General features: G+C 34.6%; 1 protein-coding gene and 1 long non-coding RNA gene across 2 annotated transcripts in view; both read left to right on the top strand.

The window, feature by feature from the left end:
• Positions 1 to 26220, top strand: part of LOC116162150 — a 101952-nt gene that overhangs the window by 42485 nt on the left and 33247 nt on the right. The window lies entirely within an intron of this gene.
• On the top strand, positions 1135 to 1676 carry LOC116158573. The gene is made up of 2 exons (XR_004142764.1): positions 1135 to 1316; positions 1386 to 1676. It is a non-coding gene; the product is annotated as an uncharacterized LOC116158573 (long non-coding RNA).

Here is a 26220-nt window from a genome sequence, read left to right as displayed (position 1 = left end):
TAAATATCACTCGTGCCGTGAAATTATTGAAACAAAAATTCGTCCATGCAGTGTACTATAAAATTACAAGGAAAATGCTAAATTCTAAATTACTTAATTATTACTTAATTTCTCCGGTTTTCCGAATTGAAAAGTTACAAATGAGCAGACGCAGAATTTTTCAAGTTACAAGAAACCCATCTACAACTTTTCTCTAAATTCATTAAGGGAGAAAATATTTCAATAAAGAAATCCCTGTGGTGCGTAAACCGTTTCTATACATTCTGTATAACGACAAGCGCGTAAAATATAACATAAGTTGGATTTAATGTCTACTTCAGAATTATAAATAATAGAACATATTTTAGCTGAAACGGTTCCTTTGAATAGACCTACGTACATTTTCAGAGATCTACCCACATTGGTTTCCACATAATAAGCAACTCGGCACGGTCTGGGATACCCTGCATAGATTCACATTGTTGGTTTCCAGACAAAAACAACGGGAAAATGCGCTGCAAAGGAAACCTCTATTTTGTGCTAAAGGGAAACAAATATGACCCGGATACGCCACCGGCATTAGCATTACTAATAATTAAACGTCGTGTGATATGCCCCCCTCAATCAAGGGTTTCCCCGAATAGTACACCTGTGATCTGATTCATAAATTAAACTCATTCTCGATGCGCAGTCTTAGAGAAGATTTCTAAATAGAACTGATGGTGCATAAAGAAAATTACCCCTTTACATTGCGTCACAAGAAAATGTTTCGGATGATCTACTGCAAAGTGGCTGTAGGTAGTTCACGTACCTATCCATGTTTCTCCAACTAGGTTGGTAAAAACCACCCTCTTTAATTTTTTATACCCTTGTTAGATTTTCTATTTAACAAAAAAATATCCTTGTTTCGATGAATTTTGCAAGATTAATACGAGTACAGGCACTTATAATAACCCTTTTCAGTTAAATTAGCTTGACTGACGGTACGATATACAGCGCTAAGCATTTTCAGTCTGAAGCTTTCAAAAGAAACCTATTGCAATTCTAGAGAAAATTCAGAACAGAATGACGTTGGTGCGCAACTTTGCTACCAGAGAGCGCAATAATAGAGAATAAAAGCTTGTGCTTCAAACAAACCCAGTTAGTGCAGGTTTTCCTGCCTAACTTTTATTTTGACGTATCACTTGCAGATTGGCTGGGGCAAGCGATAGTACAAAACTTATAATTAAAATCAGATACATCCGCGTATATGCCATGTAGACTCGACGATCTGGAAAACGGATTCTCGGTTTCATTGGAGATTGAGAAATACGCTTCATTTTGAACAAAGCTTGAGGGTGAGTAATTCATCCGACTAAAGTGGTAAATCGCATAACGCATCGATTATAAGCACGTCTCATTTACAGGATCGTGCAATTATGTCATGCAGTTCACGCCGGCGTGCACGTTTATATGCAGTTTGGATTTGGATCGCAAGCACAAATACACCCACTTTAGGTTGACGCCTGTTACTACAATTGAACTGCTCTCAAACCGACTTTGAAAAAAATCTCTTGACAGCTTCAAAATTTGCATATCAATGAAATTCTGCGTACTCTTAATTTTAATTAAATCACCGAAATAGCGTAAATATGTAAATAGGCCACGAGAAAATTATATCAGACCGGTTTAAAATAAATTAAAAAAGGTTACAGTTTCCCTAAATTCGTTTAAATTCGAAATCGCATTTGATTTTCAGAGCTTCAGCTGTAGGCGTTTCGTTACCCTTTTATTCGTCGCTGAAAACATTTTGGCGTAATTTATGGAGTCTTATTTAGTTTAAAAGCACATTCGCGCTTTCAATTAATTCTAATTATATTATAGATGGGGTATTCTTCAACGAAGTAACGTGTTTCGACCCTTTCTTATGAATAACTAATTAATTCTAATTACTATTTACAGCACAGTAGTTCCCAACTTTTTTGGTTGCAAATTAGTGCTCTCCTGCATGCCCCATTTCACAAATGATTGTGATCAGAGACTTGCTATAACGTTATCAGTTACAATACCAGGTACTATTTGGAGGAAAATACCTCGCACATCAAACTTATCTGCTTTTAAATTATTATATCATAATCGATACTAAGACCTAATTATTGATAATGCAGTAAAGCGTCTGGTTCCTTTTCTCTTTTATTAGGGATGGATTCGAAGCGAACTTTTTCCATGGTTCGAAACTGTTCAGCTCGACTCGGTTTGGAAAGTAATAATGCAGTCCGGTTTGGAACTCTCTCCGATTTCTCAAACTTTGAAGTTTTTGGTACTCTGTGGCTATACAAATTATTACTTTACGTAATGAGTTTGATTTGTTCGACACCAAGGAATTTTTATTCGTTTCACCTTTTTATGTTTGCTGTTAATAAAGGAGTTTTTAATCGAAACTTTCAAAATTGTTACACTCAATCTTCAAATTCAAATAATTAATAAATTTGTATTCACATCACAAAAATTACCTTTTTCCATTATATGAAAGAAACAACTTGGAGTTTTGCTTTTAAATATAACGTGAGAGAAATTCTGAATGTGAAATGTCTGTTTTGTCGCTGTAAAGCGTCCTTTATTAAATTCTTTTGTTAAATATGATTGCAAATGGCATTTTACCAACGCCGCGCGGAAGGTGTTCATTATGCAGTAGGTAACTCGAATATTGACATTGTAGTACAGTATTAAAAAAATGTACTGAAGTGATTGAAAATCGATATGCAAATCTTATAATAACTATTCTAATTTCGCTAATCTTTTACAAAGCAAACCACTTACTCCCCTTATTCTACTAAGAAAATCAATCAAATAATGAATTTTGTCGAGCTTAATTGACACTGACATAAAGGGGTCCGTATTAAATTTTAACACACCAGCACCACATCACCGTTTAGCCTTAGCACATTACAGAAAATCATCCAACTCAAAATTCTGGGTTCTATTTTACAAGCATTAGTCGAAACTACAATCGGTTACCTTCCGCAACACACATCTGGTTTGTTAATTCATTCGTTACTAATTACAAGTGGCATTGTTTCAGTTGAAGGTGATTATCATTAAGGTAACTGGAACATATGCGAGTGCTTGCGCTAGTGGCATTGATTTAACATCCATCTCACGCTCTTTACATTACGAACAGATTTTCTGTTTATTTAATTTTTATTGGTAGTACATGCAATTTGTAAATTTAAGGAATCGTGAAAGCAATTTAATTAACAAAGTTATGAATCGATATGGACTTTCTCAGAGTCTGTAGTACATAATTCCATATTGCCCGCCCACCTTGAATAAGCAATACTAGCGCATGAAATTCTATAAACGGGCAACCTTATTGCTAACGTAAGATGATATCCAAATATTAACAGATTTGTACCGTTGCTCCTACATTCAGTTGGCGTAAACCCTCGTTATAGTATTACCGTATTAGTATGTTTATATATTGGCTTGAGTGAGACCCTCCGACCCCAAGAAGAAAATTGATGTGGTTTTGTTTTTTCCAAGTGCGGTTTTATGGGAACATAAACGTTTTCCAGCGACTCATTCTTGCACGTGTTTTGAACTTGTTTTGCCCTGATATGCCTTTGGAAAACAAACCGAAAAAATTTTAAGAAAACTGATTTGAATTTGTAAAAATGCACATAAATTGGAAAAGTATGTGTTGTCAAGTAATAACTGTGAAACGTTAGACAAGTTGTGACAACCGTCAAACACAGAGAGCAAAATAAAACAAAAATTAGATATCAATCCAAAGTGCCACGAAAAAATACTGTAGGCACTGCTCTGTAGTGCAACGGTCTTCTTGCAATAAATGGCTGTGACTTCCCTTCGTTTAACAAAGTTTTGAAATTCTGGACTGAAACTGTATCAGCATAAAATTAATTATTGTTTCAACCGGATAGCTTAATTTGCACTAAATTTTTACCTTTTGTGGTGGTTTTGCAACTGTAGAGTTCTCCCTACGCTTCTTTGAAGCTTACCACACAATTTTCCACCTCACCAGAAAAAAGAACACGACTAAATGACCATATTAATCTATATTGAAAGCAATTTCATTTCCAAATAGTTACACATGCACCTTCCTTTAGTACAATGAATTTTTACAATACGTAGACTTTTTGTGAGAACCTTTTAACGTATCTAATCTCAATTGAAATGACAATTTCCTTATGAATTAGAGATAATTTTCAATAGTATCAGCGCGTCTAACAAATAAAACAAATTTTAAAGAGAGAAAAGTCAACATGAGGTTAAATTAATTGGTGCAGCACTTAGCCACATCAAAGGCCCATTGTGCCTACCCCCTTTCTTTTGCAACAAGGTTTAGAGCCGTTCCTCTCAATGAAGAATAGGACCCTGTTTAGCCTAAGTGGCTTCACCCTCCCCGATTCCAGATAGCTGTTTCCATAAAATAAAAAATAAAAATAAAATTGCTGGGGTACGCTCGGGCCCGACGAAGACTCTACCACTTCCTTCACAAGCCAAATGGTCCGCTCTTTCGTTGCCCCCTATTCCGCAATGCGCTGGATCCAAAGGAAGCTTAACCTCTTAGACTCACCTCAGCGATTTAGGGAGCTATGGTATTTTTCCAAGTCCACGTTCTTTATTATCAATTTTGGAGGGTAATTTGGCATTTGTTCGTTATCCTTTGTGAAAGCACCAGAACAATGGAGACAACACTCCGCCCTGATGGAAATATACTCTAGTAACCGATGAGCTCATCTCGTCGTCCCGATAGAGGATCTAATGAGCCTGCTTCCGAGCATGGCGCGGATCCATCTTACGATTGACCCACCAATGTCAAAGCCTTCGGCAGTCTCGCTGATTGAATCTAACGTGGTGTTGTTAAACGCACAACTGACCTTACCACATGTAACAAGGATCCAATCCTGCCGCTTTCTTAGATCCGCGTTAAGGGTTGATTACTTATGACATTTCAATTCCGACTAATTTCGAATCGTATTAGCTCACAAATAAACGCCAAAATTTCGTAATACGTAATCTCAAATCGTCTTTAAAGCTTTACAGTGTCGCTATTTTATATTGGATTCGCTTATTAGTAGCTTTTTCGTAACCTCCAAAATGCGAAGGAAAGCTAAGTGAAGCAACGTGATCGCGTTGTCGAATCGCTATCTGAAATTTACTGTCGGAAAGCTTAGCTAAGGGTGTGAAAATCGTAACGCTGGAAGTGTTAGATCGATTACAATTGATGGGAGTACGTATATCATTCATTTCATTTCTCTTTTTCACTTTTTCGAAGCGAACTGATGCGTGCGTAAAGTAGGAGGGTGGGAAAGTAAGTGCTTCCACGTTGCTTGCGAAAGGAAATCGAGAAGGTGAATGGATGATTTCTAAAAGAGATCACCCAAATTCCTTTTTATTGTAAATTCAGCAACTACAAAGAACGTAACGGGTAGTTTCCTTTTATAGAAATCAACGTGTGATAGGTAAAACATGTCCTATTACAGCAAAGTGCGTGCCTGGTTGCGCTGTAGTCCAAGTTGGGATTTACTGTAGTCTTGGAGTCAGTGCAGTGGAGGTTAGGGCCTTAGTTGCCCCATTCACAGTGGCGCGTTACGGTCTCGCTCGCCTCGTGGCGGCGCGCCATGCCATTTGGAGACTCCGCCGGACGGGATCTCAACCCTGTGAAAATCCCACCGATACGGATTCGTATGTAAACCGCACTTCTGCACGCTTTTCTACATACGTTCTACTACTATCTGCTCGATCTGCTGGTTCTCTAGATTCTTCCTTCAACTTACTTCATAATCGCACACGTTCTTTCTTAGATGCACTCCTAGGGAGTTAACCTTTACAAATACAGTTAAGGTTAAGTTTATTTTCCATTAGAGCACGTTTATTTATCGACATGGGCTAAGCTTTATGCAAAACGTTACGCATTTATTGATCTTCTCGGCTTTTATAAATATATAGTTTTACGTGAAGAATGAACAATTGTAATATTGAAAGTCAAAAGCTTTAGTTTGATCGACCGTTTAAGTTTGGTTTGTGAACAGTCAATTACCAATTATTTTATAACCGAATCTATCAAGTCTGCTAACGTAATTTCATTATTTAAACGTAAACCCTTTATATTGTACCGTAAACGGATTAGAGATCCCTTCAGGTTAATTTAATTGTTTATTAGTCATGGAAGTTTCACTTAATTAATTGGCGGTGTATATATACACAGAACGTACTAACATACGGAAATGTTTCGAACTGTTAATCCATGTAGGTACATGTACAATTCGCAGCCATCTTTATTATTTCCATAATAAAATCCGATTGGCTATGGGCTGCTAAGAATATAAGAAGATAGTATTGTCAGAAATAAGCTTTTTTTAATTTATTGCTCAAGTTGCTCGAAATTTATCGCATTAAATTTCTGTACCAAACGGAACTCAGATGCGTATTGAGGGCTTTTTGCTAACTCATCTCCGTTTTCAATTTGCATTTTTTAAACAAACCACTGCCTGCGGAATAGTAATCATATCACAGTATAGTTCAAAATGAGTCTTGGGTGTCTGACATTGTACAATTGGTCTCCTAGATTCATTTTAAATAATTAAAATCGAAAAACTGCGGATATCTAGCGTTCTCCGTCTTTCTTTACGCAATGCGATTATGGCAGATGTAGAGCACCAAAATTTCCACATTAAGTAAGTCTAGAAGGGTAGCTGGTCTAAAATGAAGGTTGTTATTGATCCAGCTCATCATATTATGACGGTATTTCAGGTTGGACGTTCAAAGCAAAAAGACCGTTGAAAGTATAACGAAGGAAGGGTTTCGTTACAAATGAAAACCGGCAAAATTATAAACTGACTCCCTGTGGTTAAATGAGACCGTAGCAGCTTAGGTAAATATTCTTTGGACATAATGCATTTATGGAGCGCTGTGAATTACCACCGTTGAACATTGTAATGCGGTGTTGACATGCAGTAATTAGATCAATACGAATAGTGATTGAGGGGTTCATTCAGTGGTGATTGACAATCTGCGGTTACTGTTGACGTTCCATAATCCATTATCATGAAGCACTGTTTGGTCATTGTTATAAACAGTTTTGTGAGGCATTTAAGAAAACGAGTTAATTGAAATATTGTAGTGCCGTTTGATACCTACGAATGAATTTGGATGTGCCATGAGCGTTTTAAAACTTCTTAGCCCAAACGCAAGCAATTGCTTTAAATCTGCCTTAGAAATAGCACCAGTGGTACAATTCACTCAATGCAAGCGCGCATCATGCTCATTATTTAGTACAGAAGTACAGGATTGTAAATGCTAATCCCCGCTTGCATATTGCAAAATCCCATCAGTGGATTATATCCGCATGTTAATGTCTAATATTAAAAACCTTAGAACGATAAAATAACAGTTCGTGTAGGTAAGCTGCAGCTGGACTCACATAATTCCTGCTGTACGCATCCTTAAGTCCTTAAGGTTCATGTTTTACGTTTGTATCAGATGAGCCGACATGTATTGGAAATTACTTATGGATCCTGCAAACGAAAGCTAAGAAAAATGACTTGTACGGACTGTTGCTATACCGTATAATACATCATGTCGCGCCCTACTAACCTGACAACGCGTTGCTGCACCCTTTTTTCTGACCTGGATCTCGACTTCTTGATCTAACTTTATAAACAATTATAGGTACCTTACATTGGCGTAACATATTTCTCTTTGGTTTTATGTATGCAAATATTTCGTACTCTTGCGTGTCGCTTATGAAAATGTTGGTGCTCATCAAATAAGGCCGTTTTAAAAATCAGAAAATGGTTACATTTTCCAAGTAAATCTCCACATTTCTGTAATACATTCAAATTATTCTGTTATGATCTTCCATCGTTCGCCATTTCGATGGACTAAATTTCATTTTTACATTATGTTGAGCTATCAATTACTGGACTTGACAACCCGTTTGCTATTTACATTTTCCTGGAAATATAAATGTGAAAGAAAGTTCAATAAAATGACTACAAATATAACTCACTATGTTCAAAGAATCTACCATTACTCATGTTCACGTATAGTTTGATGGCTTTGTATAACTCTACGTTCCCCTGAGCTGAAAGAACGGCATAACATTACGCCGTTAATACTGAACACAGCATTGTAGGTACTTAATAAGGTCATTTCAGGGGTTCTTAATCTGTTACCATATTTGGAATTACTTTGTATAAAAAATTAAGTTCACACCAGGGTTCACACTAACATATTGCATTGTTGGAATTCTACTTTCGCATTGAATTTCTTAACCCCCATAAACATTTCCTATCCATGGGCACAATTCATAAGAAATAATTTGAGACATACTTTGGCCCCTTTGACCATGCAGAAGTACGCCACTAACCACAAATTTAAAGTACGTAGATTTTATAATTTTGGATACCATATACATTCTTTTTAAGTGGAGTTTGAGATTATTCAGTTAACTGAAGAAATCAGAAGAATAAATGAAGATGTGTCGTCTAAAAAAAATTGAGTGAATCCCGTGTAACACAACAAAATGAGTAAATGAAAATGTGCAACGTTGAAGCTGGAGTGTGTAGTGTCATCTGAAAAATTCGAGCTACATGATTAGCACAATATTTAAAATTAGCAGAAAATCTACAAGGTTATGGGTTGTTCAAAAAGAGCATGAAGAAATGAACCATACGAAAGAAATAGCATATATAAAACCGAAAAAGGAAAATGTAATTACTCAGTCATTACTTCAGCGTAACCATTTTCAAAATTTTGGCAACGGCATTATTTGGTGAACACACAAGTTTTGATTATTTAATCTGTTCCACTTTCCTTAAATACGTAAAGTCTGGCTATTGAATGTTTGCCCCGGTGACGTTTGAGTGAAGTCGAGTAAATTTTTCAAGCAGTGGAGGCGATCCGACTTGTTTTGAGGGTATAATTTATTTATTTATTTACTTTCATCTGGAAAGTATTCGTATTTTACAGGTTGTTTGGGGTACACCACAGACATCCTGTCTATCTTAAGTTTTTGACCTCGAGGACAGTGTGGTAACGTGGAGAGGCGCAATTTTCTCTTTACTAGCGTATAAACGTATACCATACGTCTGTTGACGTGCTATTTTTAAGTAATTTTTTAAATTTTCACAACACAACAAAAAAGTTTATTAATATGCCATTAATAGATTTTGAAATTTCATGTTGACAGCCTTTGCAAATCACAATTTTTTAGCAATTTTTGAAAAATTACGTAATATATGCTACCAAGCGAATAGAAACGTCTGTCAATGTGTATCGCCCTGTTATTTTTTTCTCCAATATTATTTTAAAATTGATGGCAGATGTTTATTAATAAACTTTTGTTTGTTGTGCTGCCAAAATTAAAAAAATTAAATAAAAAGAGAACTAATTGTTCAACAGACGTACGTACCTACCTACGTTTATACGCTAGTTCTAATCCTTCTAAATAGAAAATTGCTGTGACAGACGTTAACCAATCATCGCAAAAAATCAATTGTTGTACGCCAAAAACTCGACGCAAGTCAGATATTGTGTAAACCACTTTATAAACGTCAATTAGCTTGACGGTTGATATTTGAAGTTGCATTTATAATGGTTTTCCTAAACTTATTTTAAGTGATTTACATGTATATCGTACATGTTTTAATCTTAAAGATACGTCTCTAAAAGAAATTTAAGACGATGAGCTGTTATTGTTGCGGTCGGTATATCCCAAAAAGCACTAAACATTGGAATTGCGTTTCACCGGTATCATTAACCTCTGAATACATTACGAGTATATTCATTATTTATTGCTGCATAGTTAGTACAGAGTAGTGTAGAAAAAAAATCACTCCTGTTTTTTCTTGATCTTAGGACCCAGACATACGTTTTATGCTAATTTTATAAACACCGTGTGTACAATAAAGACCATACCCAATTATGATATAATCCACGCGTGCCGTCACACTGGCACAGATTCAATAGCCAGACAAGCAGGGTTCAACCCCTCTTTTCATATCATTATCTAACCACTGAACTCTTTAAATTTGATTTTAAATCATTGAACATTTGACACCCAATTAAATCACAAGGTACATTGAACTACGACTTCCAACTTACACTCAACGTTTACATTACTCTCGACATTCATCCTGGACGTTTAAATAGCGAACATTAAAAAATAATAAACGCTGCTAACATTCTTTATATACAGAATGTTATGTTGCCTTTAGGTCAGGACATAATAATATACAAAAACACAAACATTACAGTACACATATTCTTAACTGCGATTTTTGGAAATTTCCCCCTTGCTTTAAAGAACAAAGGTGAAATGCTTTTTCGCAGACGCAGTGATTGAACGACACACCCTCTGCCCCACTAGAGGGGTGTAGCAGATTCCTTATCGCGATGGAAAATTGCTTGAATGTTCAAAAAACAAATCGATTCTGCTTATTCAAAAAAGAACTACCACCATCCAAATTTCCCGCTCACTACGTTTCGATAAAAAATCCATACATCTATTAGAATAAGCAATTTTTGTTGATAATTCGCTGCATGTGTGGAACTATGAGCACTTGTGTTTCCATTCCAATCGAGTTACAGTCTACACTTCCTCCACGGCCACGAGTAATTAAATATTTATTTAAAACAGTACTGGAAGTCCTACATAAATTTATTATAATATATATATAATAATTATGCAGGGTCTTATTTGTCCGCTGCAAATCCATAAATGGGGTACAATCTATCTTATTGCAGCTTAAACCAGGGACGGACCTAGACAAGAAAATTGCGGGGGCAGACATGACATTTTGCCAACTCAACTGTAAAAATTTCCAACTCAAACGGGCAGTATCTATTAAGTATTAAGTGGTATTTCCAAGTCTAATAAATCATGTAGAAAATGTAGGATATCAGTATACGGTCTCATACTAATTAAAAGCATTACCAAAATACCAACCTTGCGTTGAAGAAGGATGTGACTTTCCTATTAAAGAATCTTTTTTTATAGATTTTGCCGCAATCCCTCATTCCTTCAATGGTCGATTTATTACATTTACGATTTACCTACTTTCGCGGCATTCGCCAACTGGTAATGAAAATCACCAACTCTTGTCAAAATTGCCAACTAGTTAAGTATTGGAGGGCCTGCCCCTCCTTGCCCCCCATAGGTCCGTCGCTGGCTTAAACTAACCTGCTATTTGTAGTTGTAAGACAAACCCATTTAACTGTGACAGTTATTGTTTGCATTTTTCAAAAATGTCATCGAATATTTTATTCCATTACTATTTATGAGGTATTATTGAATATTGAATTTCTAGTGGAAAAGTTGGTTTCAGAACGGCTACATTGGGTAATGGTTGTGGAGAAAAAGTATTTTTCATTGGTTAAATATTTCCACACGCAGAATGTAGGTATCTTGTATTACATTCTATCAATGGATATAGCGATGTAAATAAATTTATTTGTTACTCAGTTGTAAACGTTGATTAACAAGACAAAACGCAAACGGGTAAACGTCATCTTTAAACGCTACTGACTTGTAAAACTGACAGCAGACCTGTAAAACTGACAGCTGATGTGTAAAAATTTTACAAGTTAGTAATCTAGTAATTTCATTGGCCAGATTTAATGCGAAGTCTCTGTTACATGGATAATATGATATTTTAGACATTTCTTCGAGATCAATTTAAGAACTAATTATTTACGTTTACAAATGAGTAACAAATAAAATATTGTACAATATACGCCAGGTAATAGTTTTTACTGGCTCTAGGAGATAACAGGCTCGCCTGACGGCTCGCCAGTAAACTTCTCCTATCGCCAGTAAAAACTCACTTACCTGGCTAATAATGTAAAATACTATTATTTGTTACTCAGTTGTAAACGTTGATTAACAAGACAAAACGCAAACGGGTAAACGTCATGTTTAAACGCTACTGACTTGTAAAACTGACAGCTGACCTGTAAAAATTTTACAAGTTAGTAATCTAGTAATTTCATTGGCCAGAATTAATGCGAAGTCTCTGTTACATGGATAACATTTCTTCGAGATCAATTTAAGAACTAATTATTTACGTTTACTATTGTTTACAAATGAGTAACAAATAAAATATTGTACATTATACGCCAGGTAATAGTTTTTACTGGCTCTAGGAGATGACAGGCTCGACTAACGGCTCGCCAGTCAACTTGTCCTCACGCCAGTAAAAACTCACTTACCTGGCTAATAATGTAAAATACTATAAAATACCGGCCAAATTCTATTAATATTCGACATCGTTAGGATTTAACTTGGATGTAAAGCAATCAGATGATGTAAATCTTTCCCACTAAATTTTAACAGTAACTGTAACAGATAAAATCCAGTAATTAAGGAGAAGTAAGAGGTAATTTATGCAGCATACTTACTCGTACACTTAATGTACCTCTTATTTAGATAATAAAATTCGTTGTCACGTGCTCTCTAATTTCTTGTAAGAGTTAATTAATGCTCTCCTAGGCAAGAGACAAATAATCAATTTTATAGTATACTTAGAAGTTTTGTTGTGGAGCTCGTTACTGCAGTCGAATGAACTTTGTTCTGACCATCGAACAGACAAATATAGGGGTACTCAATATGTTATGTATTGTTGAGACAAAATATTTGTGCCATGGACTCTGCAATCGAGAATCCCCTTTGAATGTACGAAAATTTGTGCAGCGATACATATATTTACGAATTCTAAAATATAAATTCTTTGAAGGATGAAGGATGAATTTTAAAAAAAGGGGTAATTTAAACCCTCCTTTTTGGGCTAATAACATAATAAAAATGCGTTAATTACTAATACAGTTTCATAAGTCCAGTAGGATATTCATATGAACGATGCCAAAGACAAATAACCATTTTTCGTCTGCAGTTTTACTGTTGAAAAGGGTGAGCCAAACAACAAATGTGCCTCCTTCAGATGTTGCTTTATGAACCCTCTGTTTTGAAACTCCGTTTTGGATATATTCGCATACGTCCCATCCAGACCTTTTATTTTCCCCTTACGGGTAGGCTATTCGCACATTTCGTTTTTGAGGTACTCACACTTGAAATAAACAACAGAAACAGATACATATCGGTGCGGTCTCGGGTGCGGTGCTTGTTTGATACTCCGTTCCTAAATGAACTCGCTAGTAGCGTTGGGCAAAAAAATCGATTATAATCAAACGATAATCGATAATCGGGTTTGATTATTCTATTAAATTAATCGATTAATCGATTATTTGATTAATCGATTATTTGATTAATCGATTATTTGATTAATCGATTGTTTGATTAATCGTTATTTGATTAATCGATTGTTTGATTAATCAATTATTAAGTAAATTTTAATTGATTATTATTAGCTGGATCATCAGTTTACGCAAAAAGGAGCACTCACAGCTCACAAGTATTATTTTATTTTATAGCGGATGTTAAAACGTCACTTTAAGCAGCTAAAATGAATTAAGATTGTATCATCAAAACTAAAGCACACCTCATCGGAGAGTAAGCTGCCTAATCATTTATTTTTATTTATTTATTTTTATTTTTGACCTTCATTTTCAAATGGGCAGGGTTTCAGCCAAGGCTGTTCTACCAACCAACCCACTATGCATTTGCAAATATCCATGCCCGAACCCGGATTCGAACCAGGGCACTTTGTTGATTATTGATTAATCGATCTGCCTAGTAATGAACGATTTGATGAAAAGAGTAATGGAATTATTTTTTATTTCTATTATTAAATAATTAACGTATTAATGCATACAAACAGATATTTATCACTCCTTGTATGTGACAATCGACTTTTGATTAAACGATTAGGTGATTAATCGATTATTTGATTAATCGATTAATCAGTGTAATCGATTATTTTTCATAATCGATTATCGATTATTCAAACCCGTAATCGCCCAGCCCTACTCGCTAGGCGGGTAGATACCGCATTATACACATCATATTAAAATGTTCAGGACAAAAATATCAAAAATTTGATCTTTTAAACACACTAATTAATGTGACTATTTCACATAATTAATATTAAATGTTTCTGAATTAAATATACTTGCATTTGTTAACAACACGTAGATTCTATTGAAGTTATCTAAATTATCTAATTCTTTGACGTACTCCACAGGGAATTGTACGTAAGTTAAAAGAATCTTTCTGTATGCGTATTTAGAAAACACCCAAGAATCTAAGTGTGTACTTTAAATTTCGTTGCATATAGAGTAAACCAGTCTATATGGTTAAAAATCTAAGTTTACATGACCTCTGAATTGCAAGAATGGTCGCCATACGCATTAAGCCTCAAACATCAAGGATTATATGAAAACAAACTTCAACGAAGTAGGTATAAAAGGCGAAGGCGTACAACACAAAACTTACTAATATTCCAGGGAACTCTGAACTACTAACTTACGCTTATAATTATGATGAGTTCCTTAAATTACCACGTCTATCTATACAAGTGCACCCAGTCACGCATTTAAATCAAATTAGTTCGTTATTTATTCATACATTTCCCAAAGTAAAGCCACTTTTAAGCTTGTGTTACACACTGACTGATTATAAAATCAATACATTTGTATCAACCTCAGCAAAGTAAATTATTATTTGCACTTACTCTAGAAAGAGACTTTTATTTTACGTACAATGCCCCATCAATCAAAAGCTCACACTGTACCGAAGCATTAAATTTATTTTCTTCATTTCTAAAAGCATAACCGGAGTTGCACATAAATTTCTTGTACAGTGACCGTAAATCTCCAAAAATTTCTTATTATAGGGCAACTATTACCATTGTGATAGAATTTCAATTACATTTGTTGCTAACAGTGATACAATTCATTTGTTTATAAATCGTAAGTGACAGTAACAGAAATTGATTGATTTTTTCTTTCCTTCAGTGCATCAAATGTCCGTTTGCATCGGCTAATTCAAGCTGTGTTGATTCTTTGAACCTGCAGCGTAATAAAGTAAATTTAAGTCTTCTTCAAGTCTTAAAACATTTCAATTGTGCATAGGGTCGTGTGATATAATTATTTTTATTATACCTGAATCACAATCTCCGTTTTAAACACTCAAATGCGTGCGAAAAAGGGCCTTTAAAACACACGTGCTTTAAAGTTGCTAAGTAACGATACTTCAAGTATGACTTTTGAAACTGTCATCTGGATGAAATAAATCCTCTTAGGTCGGTTTCTGTAAATGCAGAACATTTCTTTGGCTTTTGTACCTATCCTTTGGTTGAAGCTTTCACAAACGCGCGTAATTTAGGGTATGCTTCCAAATTTGTTCCACTTTTTAATCGCAGCATTGCTTTAAAGTTTTGAATGAATGCACCATAATATAGAAGATTTAAATACCTTTGACATTTCCTTCATATATGCCAGCATTATGGATGCATTTAAGACTGTATTCGTAAGTAACTTCCTATTCATCCATGGAAACAACTTTTCATATTCCTTATAATAGGCTTTACTGTAGTTGGATTTTACACCTACCAACGTTTGTTTAGATTTTACAACAATCGATTTAATGGACGGTGTATTATCTTTTTCAACGGAAATCGTTTAATTCACAAAGACGGTGATTTTTATAAGCAAACGTCAAGTGACATTTCCATGGCAATCGTGAAATTACGAACACCCAGCCCACTTAATTAGACATGTATTCGAGTATAACGTCAATATGACTTCATTGTATTTCCTATTTTTAAATTATACTGCAGGTATAATAAAAAATACTATAAGATACACGTGTATAATTGGTCTTTAAAGCACTTGCAACGTTAAAGGCACTCCGCTTTGCGTCGTGCCCTTAAACTCGTTGCGCGTGCTTTAAAGACTTGATTATACACTTGTATCTTAATATACTATTTGAGAGCTTATTCAATTCTTTACCTGCAACGGCATCTAGACTAACTAGATTAATTTATGCCCACGATTTTTGTGAATCAACCTTACTTAATGTCATATCTAATAATAAGATACGGTAAACTATTACTATTCATATGGAACTCATTATCCACTCTTATTAACATTAAACCAATGGCAATGAAATCACCAACAATAAAATACATGCAATACTGCTTAGGCTTCAATTTTAAGAACATTCAAATCCAAATTTGCCTTGATAATTATCTACTACAATTCCATATAATTTACAACGATTTTTCTTATGGATATACAGAGTATCTCACTTCAAAAAAATAATGTCCTTTGGTAAATAATGCTCTTGGTACTAAATTTTATCTTTCGAAACTAACTACGCGGTTAACCCTTGGTAGTTCTCGACCGAATTTCGTCTAAGACTAAACCCTGGATTAACTACCCGCAAAATGTCGCGATCTCTTTCACTGCTCAACTCGTAATACCATAAATTATTTACTTGAACCGCCCAGTCCTCAAAAAATCCCCACAAGATAATTCCTACATATTTTTTATTAATTAATTAACACCTGTTTCAACATGTCGTCTTGTAATTAAGAGAACTATTTTTCTTTAAATGTCAATCAAAATCGCTTTACCCTCCCGAAGTGTATGAAAATTGGGCTGTTCCTTAAGAAACCCGTGCGCTGAAATTCGGCTGAAATGCATCTCTACAAAGTAAGAACTCATTATGAAGTCAACAAGTTGTACAATTTAAATACGCAGAAAACTAACTTCTAACCAAATCTAAATTAACTTAAAAATTATTCAACAAAAAGTGTCATTATTGCTTAGTCTTCAAATTATCAGCATCCATCCGTTGTTTTGTGGGCTACTCAGAATCATTTGTTTTATTTGAAATAACGCATAAGTTAAAAAAAATATCAATACTAGTAGATGTAAGAGTGATGGAAAATGTAAATTAATATATTAAATTCCATTTGTTAAATGAAAAACGTTAGGAAATGGGATCAATGGGGTCAAATTTGGTCTTGACTTTTTCGAGCACTCATTTGTATCTTTTCTGGTGATCGTTTAAGTAAGGGGAGAGGGGCAAATATTAACTGGGTCTCATTGTTTATGCATTAGTTTTAGCAATAACCTCTTTGAGCACATCTCTTTCGCTGGAGAATCCTTTTCAAATCAGCGAAGAGCCAGTAATTGCTAGGTGCCAGATCTGGAGAATAGGGTGGGTGCGGCAACAATTCCAAGCCTAAATCGTTGATTTTTGCCATGGTTTGTACCGACTTGTGGATTGGTGCATTGTGTTGATGAAACAATATTTTTTCATTTGCCATATGAGGTCGTTTGAATATTGATTTATAATGAGGAAATTCCAATCAGTAATGAATTTATATACGGGGAAGCACTGAAAATGTCTCATGGATAGTAATTCGTTTGTAGCCTCCTCCCAATTCAACTATTCTATCTAAAACCCAGAAGAAAATGCGTTGAAACTGGGGCAGATGATAAAAAAATCTCGAAAATAGTAAATACAATTAACGTAGGCGAAAAACACTCTATACCTATACCAGATATATCACAACACCTTCCCAAAAATTTCCTCGTACTGCCTTTTCCTTCATCTATCGATGGCTTCGATCGTCTTTTCCATATTTTGATTTTAAATTCAAACAGTGAGGTGTAAACTTTTCAACCGACCCAGAAACGTTACTGCATTATTTAGTAGTAGCGGATGCCTGAAAAAATCTATGAAATGCCCTTTCAATGAGCTCTTGCAGTTGCTTAAGCTATTATAGGCAAATACTGAATAAGCGGGGAAGAAATACACAATAACGGGTAAAGTTGGTGTAAATGAGACGCAAGTCGAGAATTCTGAGTATTTCAATTATTGCACACGACATACAGTTTATATTAAAGAAGAGCTGCGTTTTAATATATCCATTCTGTCGGCTATGTAATTTAGTCAAACTTCATCTCGATAGTAATATGTTTTTTACTTGTTTAAGGACTTTCTAGGTAAGTTGTTAAGAAAATCAATATGGCAAATCCTACTTTAAATCCTGTATGCTCAAATACTACACACCCTCTATTTATCTTGAAGACAAAGTGTAAATGGAAAACTTTCAGGATATACTTATCTCCGTCTATATCATCTCAACTTTTTATATTTAAGAAAGTTCTGGTTTAAACTCTTGCATGTCGATGGCGGTAGGTTTTAGCTATCCGTATCTATAATGTATTAATCAAGTAAAGTTACCAAGTTTGTTGTGCGGTTAACTTGAATGTTTCGAATTAAACTGGAACACCTTTATTTTTTTTTGTTGACCTATTTGATAAATAGTAATTGACTTTCGTAAAGTACCGTCAAAATTGTTCTCATTATCATTCATCGCTATTTATTGTAAAGGCAATTTTGTCTAAACAGCTATTATTTTTATATTTCGTAAGATCTGACTAGTCAGTATTTAATATCTGTCTGTAAGCGGTTATCACAGACTTCTTTGAAAATATATGACATATCTGTATATCTTCATTTTTTCGCCCTTTCCGGAAATAAAGAACATTTTATCGATAAGCTTATATACGTGATATCCATCCCCATTAGTTGGAAAGAATATCGCAATGTGTTCACGTTCAGATTTCCAACAAACCGAATTGGCGCATTTGTCAAGATCGTTTAATGAAATTCAAAAGTGTTGATAAATTCATTTTAAACGAACGCAAATTGGGGTGTTTGTAATTGTCATTTAAATGGCACGATGCATAATAAAACTGGAAAACACGAAAACTTGGCGCGCCTTTCGGCGAAAAACTGGTGTTCCCATAGGAAGGTATGCAAATAAATGAAATAACGGGAAATTTTATTTATCGAGGTCCGTGTTCAACAGCGGAAATTTTTCTCTGGCATTCCCGCTATCCTCTGTTACGTATATATTTCTACACGTGAATGTTTCGAATTAATAAACTGGAACACCTTTATTCTTTTTTTGTTGAGAGATTTGATAGAATTTATTCAGGGACGTTCGTAAGAGCACCGGTGTAAAATAGTATATTTGCATCTGCGGTAGGAATATTACCAATTCAGGAAATTGTAACAAAATTGAGACGAAAACAAAACCGCGACTGCATGAAGCCAGATTTCCATAGGTTATGAGTTGTACACAGGAAAACAAGGGAGAAAGTTCTTTGAGTATTCATACCACCAACGATTTTAATATCTGTTGCTTAAAACCGAGCTTAAAACGCACATACTCATCGCACATGGTCACCGTGAAGCCTTTCCTACCTAAATCGATTGAAAAATAGTGAGTTTGATATTATTTATCGTGATTCATGGAGTTAGGATCAAACCAACATTTTTCTTCGCTCGGCTGTCAAACAGAGGAAACCAAATAATGTGGGAATTTTGAGATTCAAAAAGATTTTCTACGCACGTGACTCAATTCTAATACTAAGGTTTTAACCTTCTAAAGTGCTCTATAGCCTTTAAAAACCTAAGGCTCTTCTAAGGTTCTTCAATAGTTTTCAAAAAATTTCAAGACTGGCCCAGGAGCTTTGAAGAATTTTTTACGGGATGCGAGTTTATTAGACTTTAAGGATATTAAACGCTCTATGACAGTTTCTAAGGTATTCAAGAAGTTTCAGAAGTTTCAAACGCCCCATGACTGTGTTCTAAGAGCCTTCTTCGTAAAAAAAGAACGCCTCGATAACTTTTGAAAAGTTTGTTGAGGACACCGGAATGCTTGAAGAATAAAGGAAAGGAATAAAGAGATTTCAAGGTCTTTAGAAGTCTTTATGAAACTTTAAGAGACTTTTAGAACTTTTAAGAGCATTTACTGCTTTTTAAGAACCAATAATTATTTTCTCCTCATGAGTTTTTAATGGTCTTTATAGCTTTTAAGTAGCCTTTACGAGCGTTTGATGATATTTACAAGTTTTTGAAGATTTTAATGGTCTAAGAAAATTGAATATGGGAACTAAGACTGAACACCTGAGATTTAGCGTAATAGTTATTTATGCATCAAGGGCATTAAGGCGATATTTATTTTGCGTAAATTTTACTGAACTACTATTTTTTAAAGGGGCCAATAGTTTAACTACTTACTTAATTAAGTGCATATTGTCCAACCGTTAAAAAATGAAAATCTGGTTTCCTCCCATTAAAGGTTGAAATTAGCAGAAACCGAATAAAATGCTCAGACATTAAAGACATTAGACATTAAAAAATTAGACAAATAATTATTATTCCCTGTATTTTTTTACAATGGTTTACCACTTTACTGATGTAGGTATATTTGAAAATGAAAATGTTTTGAGTGGAAATATCGATTAAGACGTTGGTAATTCTGGAATTTCGTACGGTATTAGGAAGGTAAGACTGAACCCCATTTTCGAGTAGGTACATATTTGCAATTAGGGGTGACTAATCTAACCTTTGGTAATTTGACAAATTGATCCGCCAGTAGAAACTTCGGCGCAAAAGTGAAGGACGATATAATTTTGTTAAAACGCGAATCAAAGAATAATGAGTTACCTACCCGAAAAAAGCGGCTCGTGAATAACAGGCGGAGATAAACCAATTAAAATATATCCATTAGCGGTTAAGGGTTCAATTTCAATGTAAGGTGCAGTTCCGATCGAGAGCACGATAGAAGTAGAATTAACCACAAATAAACCTATAAAGTAGGTTAATTCGATTGGTATTGGAAGTGTTTCGTTCATTCGTAATTGCGTTAAGCTTACAACGGAAAATGGAAGTAAAACAAACTGGCCGGTGTCATCCACCTACGTTTAGCCCTGCATTTTGTACGTCACCACAAGGCGGTCTGTATATAACGGATCGATTGCGCCCTTAAATTTGGAGCTTTCACTGCCCTATAAAATATTTTACGGAATAAGTCATGAGTATTAGAACTAAACCTCCGCCTCAGTTCGCTTAATCCGAGTAAAAACAGAATCTATTAGATCCTCCCGCTTGAGTCGTGGCAAAATTGGTTGCATTTTTTGATATGTAATTTGATCGAAAATGTTGTGAAAGCCCTTAAAAATTTGCGTACAATATCCAGATTGTCAACATTCTGCTTTAAATCGATGCATCTTTTCAATTTCAATTTCAATAGGTTACATCAGAATTTTATATACCTTCTTTGTATGAACGCTATATACTATTTACGCAGAATTTTCTATTTGTCAACATCAATTTTGTAACCCTTCAAGCAACATATTTCGTTTATTGTAGTAAGTAAGGCACAAACAAGATATGGAAGAGAAATGTCAAGGTCAAAGGCAATGGTATTTAATAATTTGTTTATACATCTCCCTCTCTCTGTATAGGTATATATCTCGCCGTTTAAAGCCCCATTGTCTGCAATATCTGTTTGGGGTAAGTACGATTCGTGCAATTTATTTTAGCCTCAGAGAAAAGCGAAGTGCTGCCGGTTTTAGCACAGATAATGTAATAACTCTTACAGGTACTACACGACATTGCTCGGTAAGCTTTGCTTTTATGAATGAAGTTGATTACAGAAGGATGTAAAGAAAGACTTGTAATTAACGTATGAGCGGTTGAGAAAGATATATAGCAGTTACACTTCAGGCCTGAAAGTAGGCTTCAGTAATTAGTTTCCCTGCACAAATGCTTATCTTTACATTAAAGTACTTTATTTATAGACGCTTTGAGGCACTGTTCTCTTTTAAAGTGCTAATTAATTTTGGTTTTTGTTCGTGCGTCGGAACAAAAAATTTATCTTCTACCACAAAACAATAACGGAAAACTTCTCACTATAAAACAACGTTAAACTTTGAATACGTATATTGAATCATTATGTTAACTTGAGCTTTGACTAATATATTTTTCTTTCTTTTTCAGGTAAGTTCCCAATGGCAACTTTATAGATTGATGTAAGGGTAAGGTTTAGATTTAACATTATTGTCGTGGGAAATTGTTTGTAGCTTTAGATGATGTTGATATCTTTATCTCCCTGATTTCAAGCACTTTCGGTCCTTGCGATTAAGACTACCAATTGTGGATCCTTGAAATTTTCAGCTGAACTTGTTTAGTAGTTTATGCTAAAAAGACAGACAGAGGTTACCCCATTGTCCAAATATTATTGGCTTGTAGTGTTTGTGAGAAATATGTTTGGTAATGACCGTAATGTTCCAAAATAGACCGAGATAGAGACGAAATGCACAAATTATTATTATTATTATTATTAACAAAAAATGTAAACTGCAAATGTTCTTCTCTGTGCGATGTTGAGGTAAAAGGTTGCCCTTTCGAGATCCTTGGACGAGCGCATTTTGTCAGTTAATTGACATTTCAGATATAAAGATTTAGAGGTATTATTGTTCGAAAATTAACGTATATTCCAACCATTGATCCAGATAACCCTAAAATTAGATATTTATGGCATCTATTATTACTAACGGGTGTCCCAAAATTAACGCAAGATTTGAATTTGCCGCCATTTGTGCGGTGAAGTGTTGGCAACCCTGAAAAAAAAGCAATTTGACAGCTAACAGTATAGGGTTATTAAAAATGGAGCGTTACACGATAGAACAACGTGTCTTCATTATTAATGAATATTTCAAAAATAGTGAAAGCTTGGCGGCTGCAGTTCGAAAATTTCATACAAAATATGGTATTTTTTAGTTTTGCTATATTCTTGATTTAAACACCAAGTTTGAAGTAATTTTAAATGCAATAGTGACCTTTTTCTGTGTTGGAAAACTTCACTTTACCTTTAAACTTGGAAAACCTTATAGAAAGGCTTGAGCTTCACATAAGCGATAACTGATCGATAAACACACAACTACTTATCAAATCAGACCTTAAAAGTGTCATATTGACCGACTTTTAAAGAATTAAATTTAAAGAAATTAAATGAGCTTAAATGTTTTCGAAATTTCTTAAAAGCTCTCAAAGGCTCACAGAAGATCCCAAAAGCTCCGGTTTTAAATATAAGAGACAACCTAAAGGACTTCTTCCAGAAGTTCCAGAATTGTTGAGGATCGTAGATCTCAGAGAGATTACACTTAAGGTCCACAAAAGTTTTTAAGCATAAATGCTCTTCAAGAGAAGTTAACATCCCGTATTATGGGGTTTTGGAGTCATTTTCAGATCTGTATCAAACTTCAAAGGTCCTCTAAAATACACGTACAAAATCCTTAAAGACTCTGTTAAAGTTCTCAATGCTCTTAAAAACTCTTAAGGATAGAAGAGGATTTCAAGGACGTTAAAAGCGTCATTAAGGCTCTTAAATACCCTGAAAGACCCATAAACCGTCTTTAAGGACTCATAAGCTCTTCAAGATAAGTGGTTCGTCTAAAACGTATTATGACCTTTGCATGTTCTTCGGCGAAATACTCTTAAATACTAAGGGATCTTGTAACCCCTGGAAGGTTCATGAAGTCTCATAAAGATTCTTACAAATATAAAGGCTTCATAAGACCTTAGAAGACTCATAGACTCATGCTAACTTTCGGAAGCCCTTATAAGTTGTAGACGACTTTTAAAGGCGTTCCAAAGGGCATTAAATGTATTCGGAGACCCTTACTGCGTGTAATGGGTTCTAAATAATCTTCATGATTCGGATATAAAGATGTTAGAAAATTCCCGAAGGATCTTAGTAATTACTTCATTTTATTTTTTGTTTTCGCCTTTATATTTAGGGTTCTATTAGTTTCATTTACCTTTGCATCCTGTAACATTGTCATTAACTGAATTTTTCATTGAATACGTAATTTTCCCCGACATCCAAATATTGTCAAGATTAAATAATAATCCGTTTCACGCATAATTGGAGATTGTTTTGCTGAAATATAGACAAATCCGAGGACAAATCTAAAAGGGAAGTCCAAGTTCTTGACTCTTTCACATAGTATTAGAAGAGAGATTTTATCCAATTCTGTTACTACTTTCACCACGTTCATGTAATTTTTCTCGCTCATTGCCTTTTAATCAATGTGTGCTGGTTAGTGCGCTGTTTAATAAACCGATAAATTTTAATGACGACATTTATTAAAGCATAAATTGAATATAACTTTGAATTTGCATATTCACACATGTTTTAATATACCATCAATTAATAGCTGGCGAGAGATTTTATAATGCATAATATAACACAGATTTGACATTGAAACTTATATTAACGAGGCACGGGGAAAATAAACGTATTTTTTATCATAATTGGTTTGCTTTTCCGAGTAAGACGGCTTTCGCAAAAATTTATCGTGCTTTCTGAAATTCAGCTTTTAGGTCAAGGTAGGAAAAGCTCGATGCTTATAGTTACGTAACCGATTCAAATGTCAGGAGTATTGTCGATAAAAATAGCATTGAATAAATATATACAAAATTGAGTAATGTACATATGTGCTTGCAATTTCATGATCGTTTCTCGTTGACTTTTATAAATATTGCTCAATGGTTTTCTGACTAATGATGTACAAATACTATCTATAAGGAAGTCGGAATCGGATATAATAAATTGGTAATTTATTATTCTGATTTCTACAATGAAATACATAAGGACATTTCAATACAATTGTTTTAGTCAACGCTTTAGTACAGCAATATTTTGGACATTATTTATTCAAAGGTCTGCCTATCAAACTACCCTGGTGAAAAGTGAAGTTCCGTAAAACGTTCGCGCCTACTTACTCTATACGGCTTTAAAACCGAAGAGAAGCTCTTGTTCAAAAATTAATCAAAGGTAATCTGTACCTGTCATAATGGCGGGGATGATATTTATATTGGTCAACTATTGGCTTTACTTCATCTGGTCATACATTACAGTTTTTCAAAGTTTGGATTGTTGAATTTACCTAACAGTACCACGAATTAAGCAAACACGTCCCATCGTCCCTTCTTATCACGTCGATCACACCCCATATAGTAATTTGATATTTTGAAAATTTAAATATGCGGTCAAATTGTGAACCGAGATATAAAGCAAGTTTAAGTTAGCGTTGATCTTAACTAAAAGCACCTCTCATAACTTGAAAAAGATCAGCCTTATAAAACTGTGAGCATCTCCTATTCAATGCCGTTCAAATTCTTTTTCTACTGAAATTAGATTTAACTTAATAAATCTGGTACAGTACAAATAATTCATCACCTCTTGCTATCGATTTGCCGCCCCGAAGCAACGAAACACTAATTGTATCTATAGCGACGAACCGAAAGGAAATGGTGAATATTACGTGCAATGTTACTATAGAGCTTATTCCTAGTACATCAAACGCTTGAATTTCAAGAACTGTGGGGCCGGCTGAGCTTAAGTGATGATTTTCATTCTAGGAAAGGTTAATTAATATAATTAACGCAGAATACTTGATGAAACAGTATGAATGTTGCAGTGGTACAGTAAAGAATATAACAAATCGTCCTCGACTACCACCCCTAAGTCAATTAGAATTCACAAGCTCTACCTCAATGCCCTACTAATGTCACCGCATGAACATTTATACATTCATATTGACAGTATCGTAAATTGAAGGGGGATAATTTGGTGTAAAATTCCATTTGATTTATTCATCCGGGTGTAACCCAATAAAAGGGTTCTGTTCAAAGGATAAAAATCAATTTGCGTTATAATTAGCTCAAGTATTTCAATTGGTTCACAAAACAAATCGTGTATAATATTCAGTTTCCATTTGTGGCGTTAATATAAAAAGCAAACGGATACGGCCTACGATTTGGAAATATGCGTTCTTTTTTTCCGCTTCATTTTGTTTCTTTCAAATCAAATTTTTAATTTTAACTCTGCGGCTCGAAGTTTAATTCGGAGTATCTCACATGAAACGTGAAAGCTTAAAGCCATTTCATCCTTTTTTTTTAAATTGTTGCAAGTGGTTGCTTAGCCACTTTAGAATTACTTTGGCACGGATATTGCTAGCTCAATCGGTTTGCTCCTTTCGTTTTACCTGCGTTCATGTAAGTTTGCTTAATGGGCTTTTCACAGCTGAAATTATTATCACAAAAGTGGGATCCTGGTAATTTGCACTCTCCAATTCAATAACGACAGAAATGAAAGAAAAACAGGCACAGAAAAAATGATGATCAATTGCTTTTTAAAGTGAGTATAATCCCGCAATGATTCTATAGCGATTTTTCAAAGTAATGCGTGAATGCATATTTTTCAGAAGTTCATGATAAATTGAAAGATTTTTTTTATATTATTTACTTATAGACTAGACTTCAGAGATTTTCACTAAAGTTCTCCGGAGATTTTGCTGAGAATTTACACATTTTTTTTAAAGTATTCAATTCTGGACTTCAGAAATGTTTGGAAGAGTATTCAAACGTTCTTTTTTTAGTCTTTTTTTAAAGACGGTTCC

Source organism: Photinus pyralis, unplaced genomic scaffold, assembly GCF_008802855.1.
Source record: "Photinus pyralis isolate 1611_PpyrPB1 unplaced genomic scaffold, Ppyr1.3 Ppyr1.4_LG1, whole genome shotgun sequence".
Lineage (NCBI taxonomy): Eukaryota > Metazoa > Arthropoda > Insecta > Coleoptera > Lampyridae > Photinus > Photinus pyralis.
The sequence above is the reverse complement of the archived record's forward strand: the minus strand, read 5'-3'. Positions and strand labels throughout refer to the sequence as shown.